Source organism: Acanthaster planci, linkage group LG01 (genome assembly GCF_054643075.1).
Source record: "Acanthaster planci isolate LZ-2023a linkage group LG01, COTS_SCS, whole genome shotgun sequence".
NCBI lineage: Eukaryota > Metazoa > Echinodermata > Asteroidea > Valvatida > Acanthasteridae > Acanthaster > Acanthaster planci.
In genome coordinates this window covers 32,307,756-32,323,798 of record NC_141777.1, presented here as the reverse complement: position 1 = coordinate 32,323,798, position 16,043 = coordinate 32,307,756, and positions in this window count along the sequence as shown.

The window sequence follows — 16,043 nt, the reverse complement described above, 5'->3', positions numbered from 1 at the left end:
AGTTGACACGCCCATTAGAGAATGCCAAATTGCAAAGAAAGCTTCCAGTGATTTCGACGTATGTCACGTGCCACTTCTGCGAATGGATAATTAATTAATTGCCTCAATTATTGAAGGGGGTAGGTTTTTTGATTTTTTTATTTCTTTGAGATCCTAGCTGGTTTAGGCTCTTAAGTACTTGACTAGGATAAAGTGGACACGAGAACATGAAACAGATTTTTACCAGTTCTGAGGGGAAAGACGATGCTTATGTCGCAATCATTCTGGAGATAAATTGATCAATGAACGGGCCTTAGCCTGTCTGATGAAGCGGAATTCCATTAAACACTTGTTTCGTTTCTAAGATACTTTTCCTCCTATAGCAGTCCACCTCATTGAAATCAACCGTCAAAATTCATGCTATGACCGTTTCTTGGGAAACGGACAATAAATAATTGTGATGAAAATATGGAGGTACAAAACATGCGGCATTTCAAAGAAATTTGCCAGAGACAAGCCTTAACAGCAGATTGATTTCTAAATCATTATTTTAGAAAAAAAATTGATATACTTTTAATCTATTAATTTGAATGTGAATTGGCGATTTGAAAGGCAGTTAGGGCGCTCCTAAACGTTCCATTATCAACCTTCCCATTTACGAGACTGAAGAAATAGACAAGGTTGAACAACTACAAAGGCAGATATGGGAGCCACCAAGTGTCCCCGATTGAAGATGATGGTTCAGATGAACGAAAAACATAGAAGTCACGTTTGTGGAAGGAATATTATAAGGATGAGTCCACCAACGACTAATTGGAATCAGGATTTTCTAAGTACATCGCACTTCGCGTCAATGCACAAATAATGTCATCCATACTCTATAATGAAAGTTATAAGTTTGCCTCCCCAAAAACTTCCACTGATGAACGCAGGTTGTTTAAACGAGGGAAACCAAAGGACTTCCATTTGACTATTTATCCGGTCAAGGCAAACACTCCAGTCTCGGATAAAAGCTCATTGCAAGTCCACTGAAAGGGGAAACAGTTCCAAACACCTTGGGCTACCTTTGTAAACGGTTGCGATCTTCAGTATTATTTCTTTTCGGAATCAAAGACAATGTTCCCTTGGTTTGTTTCAAAACTGTCATGTGTGAACACATTATACTTGACCTTATACATGAATGGAATGTTATCAAAATGAAACATGTGAGTCAAGCAGGGGGGAGGGATTCTACTGGCGGAGACGTCAGTTTGAAAAGTTGACCCGAGTTTTGGAGAAATGCCTGTCCAATTTGAACTTAAAAGCATCACGATAAAAACAGAAATCAAATATTTCGAAAAACACCGTGTTTCCTCCTTTGTATCTGTTGCTAGGAGGTGCAGACCAGTGGCGTAACTGGGGATAAATGTCCCCGGGGCACCCAGGGGTGCCAGGGGTGCACACATTTTTTTCAAGGGGGTACCATAATAAAATAAGTTGCAGTTGCATAGCTATATAAAACTCAAGGGAGACTATTCACAGATTTCAATTGGGAAGGCATCTCGGGGGAAACGGGCATCCGTTGGGGCATCCCTCCCACCGCCCCAGCCCTTCCCCCTAGTTACGCCCCTGGTGCAGACACTCCCCGAATGAACTAACGGCACCGACGTGACAGAATATGGGCCACAAGGGAATTGTGGGAGGTATAAAAAGAGAAAACTTGGGTCAGATAAATTCACCTTCCATGGTTGAAAGGTCAAAGCTTAGCGAGTACCTAGAGGAATTGGCAGTCTTAGGGGTTCAGTCCACTAATACAAGTGAGAATTTCTGGCCAGGTTATTAACATTAAAAGTGCCCCCCCCACATTATCTTTTGAAAAAGGAGATTGCATGGCCCCCAAAATGGTGAGATTGTGTAAATCCTTGCCAGGATCAACTCCCTGGGTCTTTGAGCTTTCATATGAGAGCAGAATGGCTAAAAACTACGCTTCAAAAATAATCCTAAGTGCCCAAGAAAGTTGAGGGTTGCCACTTGAAAAATGGCTACAATCAGACTTCGGAAAAATCACTTTTCGGGGGTGATTTTGCTTGTAATTGGTTAATCCACAAAAAATTGAAAAGAAAAGGAAAGATTAGGGACAAGACAAAAATTTCATTTGTGTTTCAGAAATCTCCGGTTCGTTGATACGCATTTTATTGGGCCCTGAACAGTGCTGATTTTACACGGCTTTCAATGGAGCTTGAAATAGTGGACTTTACCCTTATGAGTCCCAATTAAGTGTGTAATTGGTGGTGTACTTGCACTGAAGATGTGGCTGTCAAACAATCTCCTTTTGTTTTAGGTTTTCTTTGTTTTCCAAGAAAGGCTAAAAAGATGGTCTTTGTGTATCGGCCATCTTGAATTGAAAGTGAGGTAAAACGTTTCATTCGAGGAACCTGAGAGTCAAAATAACAGCGACGAAATAAAAGTTCAGTATAATCCATCTCATTTTTGTTTAGAATAATTTCAAATTTGTGATAGAATATATCTAAATGCCACCAAAAAGTGAAAGTAAGGATTGTCTGGCACAATCTCATATGATAGATTAAGGGAACAAGATAGCTTCCTGTGATTAAGGTCTGCTGTTAGTGGGCATTTCTTGTGTGATCAAAATTGACAAATGTTTCGATTCCACTGTTTCCGTACCACAGTGAAAAGTATTTTTTTGCAACCGACATTTCATTCATTGCAATTGTTTGCTCTGTACATCACGAAAAGATACAAAACAAGTATTACCTTATTTTGCGATTCAAGACTGAAACCACGATTGCTATTAATAAGTAGAAGTCGATTGTTTGGTAAAGCTTGTCAAAATGCATAAGAAAGACAAAGAGACGGGATAGATTTCGTCGGACATTTGAGACAGCAACACTTCACAATTTTTTTGGTTTGGACACACCGAGAAAAGTGGGCGGCTATTTCCTGTTAAAGTTTTAGACTTCATACAGGGGCTCATTCATGACAAAACAAGGACGGAAAGAAAGACTGAAAGTTTCCAGAAAATTCTTCCTCTGTTAAAATAGACTGCAGGAAGAGTCTAAACCTGCTAATCGGGAAAAAAATTAGCTTCAGGATGAAAATCATATCGAAAACAAAAGCGACTCTAAAGGTTAAACTACATGCATAGAAGCGAGGGAACTATTGAAATGAATCTACCTCTATCCCATCGGTTGGAGGGTTCAGCATCACCACATGAAAACAAACCAAATGCAACGAAAATTAAATATAAAAGAACAATCTCTCATATTGCCTATTGATTCAGGTGATATCCTGTATACGGTTACTAGGGGGAAAAAGCCTGGACTCCGAGCAATAGGAGACACTACTGAATGAAATCCTTATCCCCGCGCCACCCAATCCAAACAAAATAAGTAACTGTACCAAACTTGACCTGTTTTAGATCAAAAGGTTCCGGAAATTCATCGAAAGACGAGGCGGTCTTCTCAACGGAGTCTCCCAGAAGGAATGCTCATCAAACAAGGAGCCTTCGAGGGACAACAAATTTGCCGAATGCAATCAGGACTGCGGATAAAACATTTTCTTGAATATCTCCGAGACTACGACGATTATTTTACAAAGTCTTTGTAGTTGTGGCGTGTAAGGCTTCTCGTTCAATGTTTATCACACGGGGTAACGGGGCTTCGTACTCTTGAAATAAAAGATTTTCCAGTAACATTTCAATTTGAGCCTACTGAGCATCAATTAAATCCTATATGTCATCATGCTATACATAGTCCAAATATCCCTGGCTGACATTTTCGGGAAAGAATAGTCAGTAAACAATGGCAGATCCCTAACCAAAATTTCTGTGGAGGGTTTTTTTTTGGGGGGGGGGGATTTGAAACCTTTTCATGTGACCTTATGACCTCTCTGAGGTATTGGGTTATGTTAGCAACCAAGGATTTGGAGAGGAAAGGGGGAAAGAAGTAAAAAAATAATTCTTTTTTCATTGTTGAATATCGGTGGGATGGACCTCATGTAGGCGAACGGTGTTTTATCCGCTATTAAAATGTTCTGCTTAGGAAGTCTGACTGAGAATGGGATGTCCAGAAGACTTCCCCTAATTTTTCAGAATGGGATTCAGAAGAAAATAGCCTGTCGATGTTAAATACATTATACATCAAAAAGAGGCTAGGTTTCCTGACTTGGGTTTGCTTTGCGGTTATTTATCAGTTCCGATTTATCCGGAACTGGTAGCAGCCACATGAGTTTGTTTGTCGATGTAGTTGATGATCTCTTGGATACTCAGGTGCTCTTCTGAATGGGTTCACGTTTTCATTAGGAATATATGGTCTCCCTAGTTTATCATAATGATGGTATTGTCGGTGCTTTGCCATTCATTGTCAGCGATGAAAATGCAAGTAAGTCTAAGGATTAGAGACGCGCAACTGCATAAAAATAATTGACTGACACTGACCAAAACCACACACAAAGGGAAGTGTGGGTGGGGCGATAAGAGGACATGTTTGACCTGGTCAGGTGTTGTGGGCTGAGAATGGCTGACCCCTTTAACGTATCGGTGGCACATGACCGGGAAGAATTTTTTCGGATTTAGTCTCTCACGCGGACCTGGACAAGACTGATCCGGTGTGGCGGTCTCAGCTGTCTCCCGGTCTCAGCGGTTCCCCCCCTGACCTAGCCGGACATTTCAGCACGACACAAGCACGGTCACATTGGTCCTCCGTGCTGAGATGTCCGCATGACTAACTCGCAAGGTACTATAAGCAGTGCTATTATCTTTGGTGTAGGCCTATGTACAGTACACGTCACGTACAACGTGAAGCATACACGGACTGCACTGCTCAGCACGCCACTTAAACGGACGACTTTCCCATTGTGCGCAGAGATGGCATGACGTATTTTTACCATATTTGGTAAGGGGGACCGTTGAGACTGGGAGGCAGCTGAGACCGCCACACTGGGCATGACAGATCGGTTGGTTTACTTTTTAGCGTGTTTGTTTCCAGGTTTTCTGCACTATAAAACCCAAGAACGTTTGACGCACTTATAAATTAAACACATTAAACATTTGCGTTCAGACGTGATGTTAAAAAAAGAGTCACAGCAGCAGAGAGAAAGGAGTTGTATACAACCAGCAAGCATTTATTTGCTTGAGTCAGTCTGACAAGCATGCTCCAACCATAGAGCTACAACCCAAAGGTCAACTTGAAGCTATGTGTACTTTACATGCGTACAGTTGCAGTTAACAATTAGACACAAAAACCAGCCTGAGTTTAGTGACCGTCACGCTATGTAATGCATTTTTTCTTAATTTGGTATCATCTTTCTGTAATGCTAGCGACAAGGTTGAATCAATAATGACAACTGCTGTACGTGTATTTATCCGCAACCGGATGGAGTGATGGCTCTGATTCAAACCACAAATGTTGGCACCCCTGGCGATAGATCGCTCGTCCATTTGTGCAAACCCCACCCCCCTCAAGGTGAGCAATTCCACCTCTCCTGCCAGGGCCTGGGCCATCCAAGTTACTGAATAAAGCAACCCAACAATTGCTCTCCATCCCCAACATCCCCTCCTCAATCCTAAGCCAAGTGAAAAGGTGACCGCACCGAGGAGGGAGGAGGGCCATCGACTAACTCAAGCCAAGCTGGATCGAAAATGAAACAGTTGCGATGGAGCTAAAACAAGCGCGCGCTCCGCAGCCCCAATTCCTGTAATGTAATATACGTTGTACTTTCGACCACACGGCCGTCACGGTCGCCGCTCCCCGAATTAAGATATCAGAGATTTACCTCAGTGACCGGCTGTGACCTTCCACAAAGTTGTTTGCACTTGAGAGTGCGAACTGACTTATCATCGGGACAGTAAACGCATGTTTACAGCGGCTTAAACCATGAATTCCGTTATTTTCTTTGGCGTGCAAAGTTAACATTTAATCCGTGTATAAAGATATCTCTATTCTCTATTCCTGATAGAGATATCTCTATTCCGGGATTAAATGTTAACTGCACACCATAACTTTTCAAATATCATGTTGTAAGAGGTTAATTTAAGCTGACACTACGTATAATATATGGACGCAGAGTGGATTATCACTTGATTATCACACCAAAATAAACACCGCCCGATGGACAAGCTTACGTCGGGCCAACGTTCGTAACAAATCGTCTGCCCAACGTCGAAATTATCTGTCGGGTCGACGTCCAGCCAATGTGTCGGCATTACGAAGGCCTGATGGAAAAACTTACGTTGGGCCAACGTTGCCTGACAATGTCACACTGACGGCTCGACGGTTGTCACAGCATTGTCGGCCAACGTTGGTCCAACGTATAAGCATGCTATATGGGCGTGTTCATAAGACGTTCAGTTGTACCGCCCAGTGTTCAAGACACGACTAGGCGTATGCGGTGTATGTATATACATGTACACGCACGTGCATGCGCACTTCGATCTTTTCCCGCGTCCCCCGCACGTCTGCTGGCTGTTGTTAGTTGCAATGTAGAGAAATCGAACTCATCAGAGTTGCATTTATTTGTTCCTAACACAGGTAAGTTCATGCATAATTATAACGTGCATAGATATTTCAGGATCTCGGATGGGTGATAAGTTTACAGTTCAACCAACTTTGTTCCCATGTTAAATTAAACACATCCATATATTTAATCATAAACATACGTTGCGTTTATGTTTATTTATAAACGTGTCAAAATGTTTAAAAGTGTTGCAGATTTGCGTTTAATTTGCGGTTAGGAGTTAAACGCATGGGTTTTATAGTGTGGAGTCAACTTTTGGCTTTTCAAGTGGTCATAAAAGCTAACCTGATAAGAGGAGTTTGGAGTTGATTGTAAATCCATCATTGTTGACCATTCAACAGCATCGCTTGTCACTCATAATTAAACAGTTTTTAAACTATAGGTTGGCCTAACGCCTATATAGGTTTTCCCTGCCAATTTTGGAAAATGCGCAATTTAATTAAAATAAAAATTCAATTTGGGGTTGCGTTTATGTTTATTTATAAACGTGTCAAAATGTTTAAAAGTGTTACAGATTTGCGTTTAATTTGCGGTTAGGAGTTAAACGCATGGGTTTTATAGTGTGGAGTCAACTTTTGGCTTTTCAAGTGGTCATAAAAGCTAACCTGATAAGAGGAGTTTGGAGTTGATTGTAAATCCATCATTGTTGACCATTCAACAGCATCGCTTGTCACTCATAATTAAACAGTTTTTAAACTATAGGTTGGCCTAACGCCTATATAGGTTTTCCCTGCCAATTTTGGAAAATGCGCAATTTAATTAAAATAAAAATTCAATTTGGGGTTGCGTTTATGTTTATTTATAAACGTGTCAAAATGTTTAAAAGTGTTACAGATTTGCGTTTAATTTGCGGTTAGGAGTTAAACGCATGGGTTTTATAGTGTGGAGTCAACTTTTGGCTTTTCAAGTGGTCATAAAAGCTAACCTGATAAGAGGAGTTTGGAGTTGATTGTAAATCCATCATTGTTGACCATTCAACAGCATCGCTTGTCACTCATAAATAAACAGTTTTTAAACTATAGGTTGGCCTAACGCCTATATATGTTTTCCCTGCCAATTTTGGAAAATGCGCAATTTAATTAAAATAAAAATTCAATTTGGGGTAAATTTTGAACTTAAAAACCTGGTTTCATTTTGGCAATAACAAGCATTCAACTTCGTTTGCATCCTTCAAATAAATTAATGTGCACTGTGATTGGGATACATTTCGGTTTGATGTATTCGTTGCCAATTACAACAAATGTGCATTCTTATTCGCCAAAAACACGTGTTGTACTGTGACTCTTTGGAATTGAGTATTCATTTTCATTTGCTGTAAGTGTAATTTGAAATTCGCAAAACTAAGCGTTCAATTTTAGTAGAAGATGCAAAGTTACGCAACATGGCACCAGTTTGACAACAAATGTAATGTTACTCACGAAGGATTATAAATCGTACACAACTTAAGGTCTTTATGATTTTTCTGTACCTGCCCCTTCAACCATTGCAAGAAGGTATGTGTGGGCTTTAACTTCCCTGTATGATGTGATTGTGGCAAAAACGTAGCGCAAGAAGGAAGGTTTCCTCAGTCTTAGTGTTTAATTGGGATTCGTACAATAACATTATACAATAACATTATTTCAGTAATGAGTATTCAAACATTTAATTAACCAATCAACTAAACACTTCTAAGAATATAACGGGAAGTGTTCACATACGGACACCAGTAAATTAATCTCTACAGTGACCTATTAGCCGTCAGAAACCAAAAACATGTCCAGAAAAGTTCAGTTTAGAAGGAAAAAAAACTAAGTTGTTTACTTTGAAAACACACAGAATTTTTTTCAGACCAGTCTCATAGGGTTTGTGTACAGGGTGTCAAGTGGCGTCCGCATTCGATTTCGCGCAAAAATAAATTTCAAAATATTAATTAATTAATTAACCCCCTCCCCCGGGACGCGGTTATGATTTTTTGATTACTCGGTCTCTGGACCGGCCTCGCCAGGTGAGTCCATATCATTTCTCAGGGTTGCAGAGCCCTGAGTCCGTCCTAAAGGTAAATAAATGCTTCAGTGGCTGTCCCCTAGCCTCTCCAGCTCTGAAAAACCTCCAAAAGTACATCACAGTACCGTGGGGGCCGTAATCCCAAACTATCCCGATTTGAGAGGGGGGGGCTCGCCACGCGCCAGCCAAGCCACACTACCACCACAACGCCCCCAGCCAAAATAACACTTCAGAGACAGCCGAAAGAGGCTTCTGACAAGTTCCAGACAGCTGTCACTGATAAAAAACATTCCACTGTCTGCCCCTGGCACCGTTTTGTAAACAATCCATTAGATTGTACACAAATGGCCACTTAGCACGCAGTCTTCAGAGAGTTGGCTAGAGGCTGGCTGGAGGCCGGCTGGATTTTTTATATTTTTTTCTGGCTAGGGGAGGCCCTGGCTGTAAAGTGACTAAACCAGATTTTTCAGCATGTACAGGGGTAGGATATGATAAAGAGCCGTTGCATTTGGCCAAAAAAAATTACACGTTAATTAGCTAAAATGGACTCGCCAAAAGAGGCCGCTCACTCTTCCCAGGGACTAGTGCATTGTCGGGAAATTGAACCCTGACTTTATGCGACTGAGTGCACCCTCATTGAAACAGAATTTTTATTTGTTAAATAGAAACCGAAGATTTGAATGTTTGTTCTACATGTATTTCGCTCAAAAACAATGCTGATATTACTAATTCATTTACACATTTTCCGAAATTGGCCGGGAAACCCTATATTTTCATGTTTTACATTAGCGATTCATTTCATTTATTTAAGTTTCACCTGTAGGCCTAGTAGTCTCAGGTTAACTACAGCCGCACATCTGCATTTTATTTTGCTGTGGAAGACACGGATGGCTGTCTGCCACTTCTTTGCCCTCCACTTGCTGAGTTAGAGCTCCATCCTTTGGCATAAAAACAGGCAGGGCTAATCATTGGCACGATAACCTAGACCCACCCACGTAATACAACACCGGGCTGGTAATCATCCTTGCCAAAAGAAAAAAAATGCAAAGACTCAATGATATCTCGTTTGGTTCCACGGTTGGTGTGGTATTACTACGGTTCAGGGCTGCTCGACAGCTGAAGAGAAAGACTAACCCGCTTCACCTCGAGAAAAATGGCAGAAGTTATGGTGTTATGGCTTTGAAAAGTACATTTTGCCGAGATGATAGTGCTGATTTCGTCTTGTTTATTTTCCAAATGCTTTTCCGCTGTTCATAAGTGATCTAAAAGTGCCAATTTAGGTTTACATGACAGTGTTATCTGTTTATATCTGAACATATTGATCTTTATTTCCTTGATTTATTTCACGATTTATTTACATTTTCGAAACATTTATTTGTTCATTCAAAAAAATATTTAGAGATGCTCATTTTGACAAGCGCATATGTGTAAGGAATGCCTTCAACAAACCATAGACCAATGCAAAGGGTTTGGTATTTTTATTTACTTAATGCAGTAATTGTAAAAAAAGGGGATCTTTGCGTACAGGTGCTGTCTAGCCACAAGTATAACAATCAGTCACCATCAGTGTATTACCTTGCCAGTGTCAGGGGTGACATAGACTTGAATCAAGTCGGACTTAGTTGCTCTTCTCCAGTCAGCCATCCCGTCAAATGCACAGTACACGGTCGTCGCGCTCGGCCACTCACATAACTTCTTACAAAGCGTCCTCATTTGATACCTTTTCCGCAATATCCACGTCAAAGATTGTACAACTTGTGTCACCAGTCAGTAAGTACGACTTGACGGATCAGACCCCTCGTCAGTGATATATGTAGTTATTTATAATTGCATACAGACGACATGATTTTGCTTAATGTATACGGAATTTCCACCAATTTAAGTTGTCAGACTTGGAATTTTCACCAATCAGAGTAGTCAGCCTTGTAGACTCGTTTTACAGCAATTTATTACAAATCAGTGGTTATTGTGTTAAATTGTAGATAAGAGAGAAATTTATGGTGAAGTTGTTTTTGGTAAGGAAGAAGAAAAAGCAAAATATGTTATCAGCTTCTGCTTGTTTTGTGCACTGAGCGGGCATCGTTTCCTCCTTTAGGATACATACACTTTGTAGTATAGAACCTGAAAGTTGACCCCTGATGGCGTGCTTCTCGAACACTTGGATAGGAAAAATAACGTGCAAAGATTTTAGAATTTGTAATATTTTTTTCGTTCAGATACTTCTTAAAAAATCCAACTCGGAAAAAAGGACTTTGGAAATATGCTGGTAAATCAATTTATAGAAACTGAAAAATTACCTGACCTTAAAGAGAAATATCCTGCCAAAAACCGAGCAATCACTTCCAAAAAAATCTGAAATACATGAAGAACAGTCCAATGCAGCGGTCTCGTACGCAGATGAACATTTACGGTTTGAAATTTTACGGTACTCTGTAGGTAAAAGCCGAAATAAAAACAGATCAAAATATTTCATAAACTGTTTTGATTTATGAGGTTATAAACTGAAAGGAATAAACTGTTTTTACGAAAGATTCTAATCTTTAATTTAACCTTTGCATACAACAACTGCGCTATGTCAAATCAACGGAACATGGAACCCATCGACTGCAAGTAGGTAAATCTTTGCAAGGTTGAAAAATCTCGATTTCACGTAAGCACGGGCAGTGAAAACAAACGTGCATGAACAAAGAGACCTAGGTACGATACCACCGGGAGTGAAAGGATCGTTAATGAAAATTGTTTTTTACCCATTTTTCGGGTGACTTTTCCTAGGTATTAGTTGAGGAAGACAAAGGTAAAACTCCGACATTTCATGGGGTGATTTCATTTAGGAATTATTCTTCCAAGAATTATCGAACGTGACAGGACGGCCCAATGTAAAGCCCCCATAGGCGGGCCGCGCGAAGGTTCCGGAAGCTGGCTGCGTGACCTTTTACTTTCAGGCTCTATTCTGCCGGATTTATTACCCGCTACCGGTCCCTACCTTCGGAGGATGTCTTAAACTGCACCAAAACTCAACAATACATGCAGTAAAACCGATGAAAAGACACTGTTGAGATTTCACTCTCCATCGTGAGTAGAGGGCAGTATTTATCTCGGTTGTTTGTGTGTGCAGAAATAAGCTTTCAGCTATGCAACTTCGGATAGCAGAGCAATCTAATGGTCATAGCGACGGGTACGGTAGCTTTTATTTTTAAAAGTAAGGGATGGGAAAAACAGAGCACTAATTCAGCTTGTGATGTATGGCGCTTGTATATCTTACAAAGATACAGAAATATGGTAAATGTCACCAGCGGGGCAGCCTGTCACCCCTAGACTTGACTCAAGTAGGGATCTTCCGTGATGTTATCTGTGCTTATATATGCTTTGGATATGGAGACCTAGACTGGTTCCCGTCCCGTACATAGTCTCCAGACGTCTTTAACAGTACTATGTTATGTTATTGGAATAATTCAAATAATCAATATGCGATACAGTCATTGTAAGGGTAATTTAGGAAATCAATGAATGTACAGCAAAATGATTCAACGCTGTAAAAATTTTTACGAAATCCCAAGTACCTGTGAGGTGGCCCGAACCGCTCGACCTCCTCTGCTTAATTTCTGCAAGTTGTAGAGGCAAGGACAATGAATGAATCTACGACTGTTCTGCTGGATGTGTAACTTTGGCTCTACCTTAATTGCATCTGGGTATAGATGAGTGCTGGGATCTTTATTGCTGAAGTTTTGATTCGCAGGCGCCATCGATAACCGGCAGCAGAACGGTTGATTAAACATATGCAGCCATCATCAACGCGCGCTTGATTAGTAATCTATAGATTAGGCAGTATGGTTATTAAATTAGTTTCTAAGTTTGCCTAAGTTGCCACCCCCCAAAAAAGACCCAAGGCTAGCGTGAAACCCATGGTGATCAGTAGTCAAGACCAACCTCATGATAATCGCACTGCCAAAAGATCTCTTGTGTACGGTGTGCCCTAGCAGAAGGCAGTTTTGGTTATTTGTGCATAAGTTTGCCGGCGTTGAAAGTGCAAAGATTTACTCTTGCGCTCCACGGAGGGACGACGACCTAAAGTTCTTGAGGGCGCGATAAGCGCGTTCAGGCAGGAGCTGTTTATAACCAGCTCGTCTTACAACGCCCTTGCAACTTTGCAAGACAGTATCGTACAATTAAGCACCCATGATTCATAATGCCTCTAAATCATCAGAACGTAAATCAGAACACGAAATCACAAAAGAAGGAGGGCCTGAAGTTTCGATCCTATAGCAAAATCTTTCTCAAAGGCAAAGTCGTAAGAAGGCTCAAATCAACGGAAGCTCACACTCTATTATTGAAATCTTGCTACTCCCCCGTCCTGCCAGTATTCGGATGCGGCCATCATTGGTTTTCTTCCTTGCGCTAAACTGTGGTCACGTATGTCGATTAAAAGCCAGAAATGGATCTCATGAGGAATAAGCACTGGGGAGCGCAACGTATTGGGAATCGATCATTTGCTTGGCTGCAGCTAGTCTTGGCCCAAAACGTCAGTGATCGATAGTTGCTTTATTTCTGTTGAAGATCGCCCTCGCACAACTAGTTTTTACTTACTCTCACTAACGTCTTGGGAATCTTGCAGGAATGGGGGTGCGGCAGTTGTATGCAAATGAGTAAGTAGGCCTACCCTATCGATAGTGTCTGGACTGTGGGAAGGGATTAGTGACATGTAAGACATATGTTTCACTCCATACTAGACATGAAATTGCCACTCTTCTAAAAGATATCGTTGGGGTCTACAGTCGTGCTGCATCGCATCATGTTTGCGATATCTGCGGCAGAAAAATTGGGAAAACAAAATCGTTGGCGTTTTTTGGCAACTCACAATGAGCATGCTGCCTGGTGCCAAACTACTCACACAAGGGCAAATAAACCTACACGTGCAACAAAAACGACAACCAACTTGCAGTCTGGGGACTCCATCCTCGAAGGTTAAGGTCTACATGGTCTCTAAGGACGCTTTAGTTACCTGGGGAGGGCATACTGACAGTACATGATTATGGTCATCAAGAACAGCATCCTCTGTCATAACCTAGGCCTAACCTAGTCTGAGTATCCCCCGTTCTACTCCGTGCGATCTGCGTATACGTCTGTGTTGTCGTGTCTGTGTTGACGGGACTGCAGACAGCCATGATGCATGTGACCTTACCATGGTGTGTTATTGAGTTCATCGAAATTTAGTATGCATACAATTCAGCGAGTGCTGATTGGTTTCTTTGGAAAGCCGAGGGAAAAATAAAGAACAAGTTAAAACGCTGCTGCAAGATTCCCAAGACGTTAGTGCGAGCTGGCGCACAGTCTAATTATGAGTCGTTGGGGGCGCACTATGCACGGTGTCCGCTATCAAGCACTAACGTCGTGAAATTTAACCAAGACTAGGCTGCAGCCTGAAAGTGCGAAAGAATCTATGGTTGTGGACGCAGCCAGTTCCCATTGAGCGCAATTTTAAGCTGCAGCCAAGTAGTTTGGATGGGGCTCTATTTCAGCGCAAGTCGATATTAGTCTCCTCCCCACCCGATGAATCCGAGTACTCCCTCTCGATTCATGGTCCGGTATCCATCCAATGTCAAAAAAGGAGGAATTCCTCAATTTTTGAAAGCATCCGATATACTTGTCGTTAACATTCACATCCTATCGTTGATGATCGGATATTTTCGGCCGTGTTTACGCACCGGTAGTGATCGGCGGATGAATACAAGTAAAACACGTTTAAAAGACGTATACCGTCATACTGGATATATTAAAACGGGGAATTCTTGAGTTTAAGTTCGAAATGAAGCTTTAGTTGGCTCATTTTGTATTCAAAGATAGATGCCCGTGGAAACTTTGGCAAAGCAAATTGGCTGACGCGAGGGACAATGCCCGTATTTTTTTTGAGGGGGGGTCCAGCCCGGCCAGCTGGCTATTCTCATTTAGCTCTTTCAGCGCCAGCCCCTCTCTGAACTACCCCCCTTGAATACCAACGCACAAAGACATAAACTATCAGTGCAATACCACAACCTGATATGGAGCACGCTTGCATACTGCCCTCTACATTCAGATTGTAAGGGCATAACCTGACTTCACTATGCAGTGAGTAATAAACCAACGTTGACATAGTGGAGCAGTTACAACAAAGTTGTAGAGACAAACCTAATCACTTAGTCTGCCTTTAATATTTTCAAAACTGAATTTCATGAAACGAATATTCTTATTAGTTAGCACTGGCCTGAAAGAAAGTGTTCAACTCCAAAATGATATAAGAGGGCTACGTTGAAAACAACAGCCAAAATTACCATCACTGGACAGAATGCCAACCCCCCGGCATTGTTGGGAGAAACTGCGCACTATGCTGGCTCGTTTCTACCACAACACTGAAAGGGGGGTAGAATTGGGATTTCTAGTCGATTGGAATTAAAAAAATCAACAAAAATTGGTACATTCTTCAAACCAAACTTGTCAATAATACTCTATTTTCTGCACCTTACTGGCTCGTTTCTACCACAACATGAAATGGGGGGATTGGGATTTCTAGTTAACTGGAATATAAAACAGCACTTTTGCCTATTTTTGCCCGGATAATGTTGTACATCTTCTGACATACAAGGGATGCTCTTGTGCACATGTCCGGCAACTCCACTCTCTTCTATTGACAGCAGGCCCTGGATCCAATAAAGTCGAAAGTCAAAATTTGACAGTTTATCATTGGTGTTAAGACTATTGTTGCATTTAGAACACATATGTCTAGAAGAGCAAAAAATACTCATTTCCACTACTTCACTTATCTGTGAGCATGTGCATAGTACACACACTGTTGTGATGCAAGATCAGTTCCTCCCATATGCTTGTTGTACTCAATGACAGTACGTGTATTTGATTTGCTGATGTCAAGATAACCTGTAGGAGAGTTTTTACACCGAACCTACTTCTTAGTTACACTACAGTTATCATAGTTTGCCATACAACACACAGTTGTCCTGAATTTTAATTAAAGCAGGGTTTATCTCCTTTAGCCATAGGAAACTTTCGGGGTTTGCAAAATGTGGAATTCCTTGAGTCTTGTATCGCACAGTTCCACAAAAGCCAAAACCAAGCCAAAGCCTAACTACGAACAAGAGCAGGGCTGGTGTACCAATTATCAGCAAAGATGCCTGATTTTCAAATCCATCAACAAGTTTCAAAACAACTCGACCAGGTCGACCGGGTACTGCAGTGGGATGATCAGCTACACTGTCTCCGAGTCGTCACTTGATGTTCCTGTTTGTGACCTTGTGTACCCTGCCCAGGCGCATGTGTACCCCGTTTCAGATTCATTCAAGGAGAAACACTTGATATGATGCCCCATTTGGTTAGCTTTCTTGGCATCTACTGTTTGAATGATAGTCTTCCCTTGAATTTGATCATGGTCTCGTCAGGAGTAAGGTTTTGGCTGGGTCTGTAATTACGAAGAAGTGTCCATTCTTGGAGCTGCTTTGTTGTTGGTCAGATGGAAGAAATTGAAAATTGCCATAAATCTGTTGCAATACATGGTTGTTGGATAGATGGTACTGTATACGTTG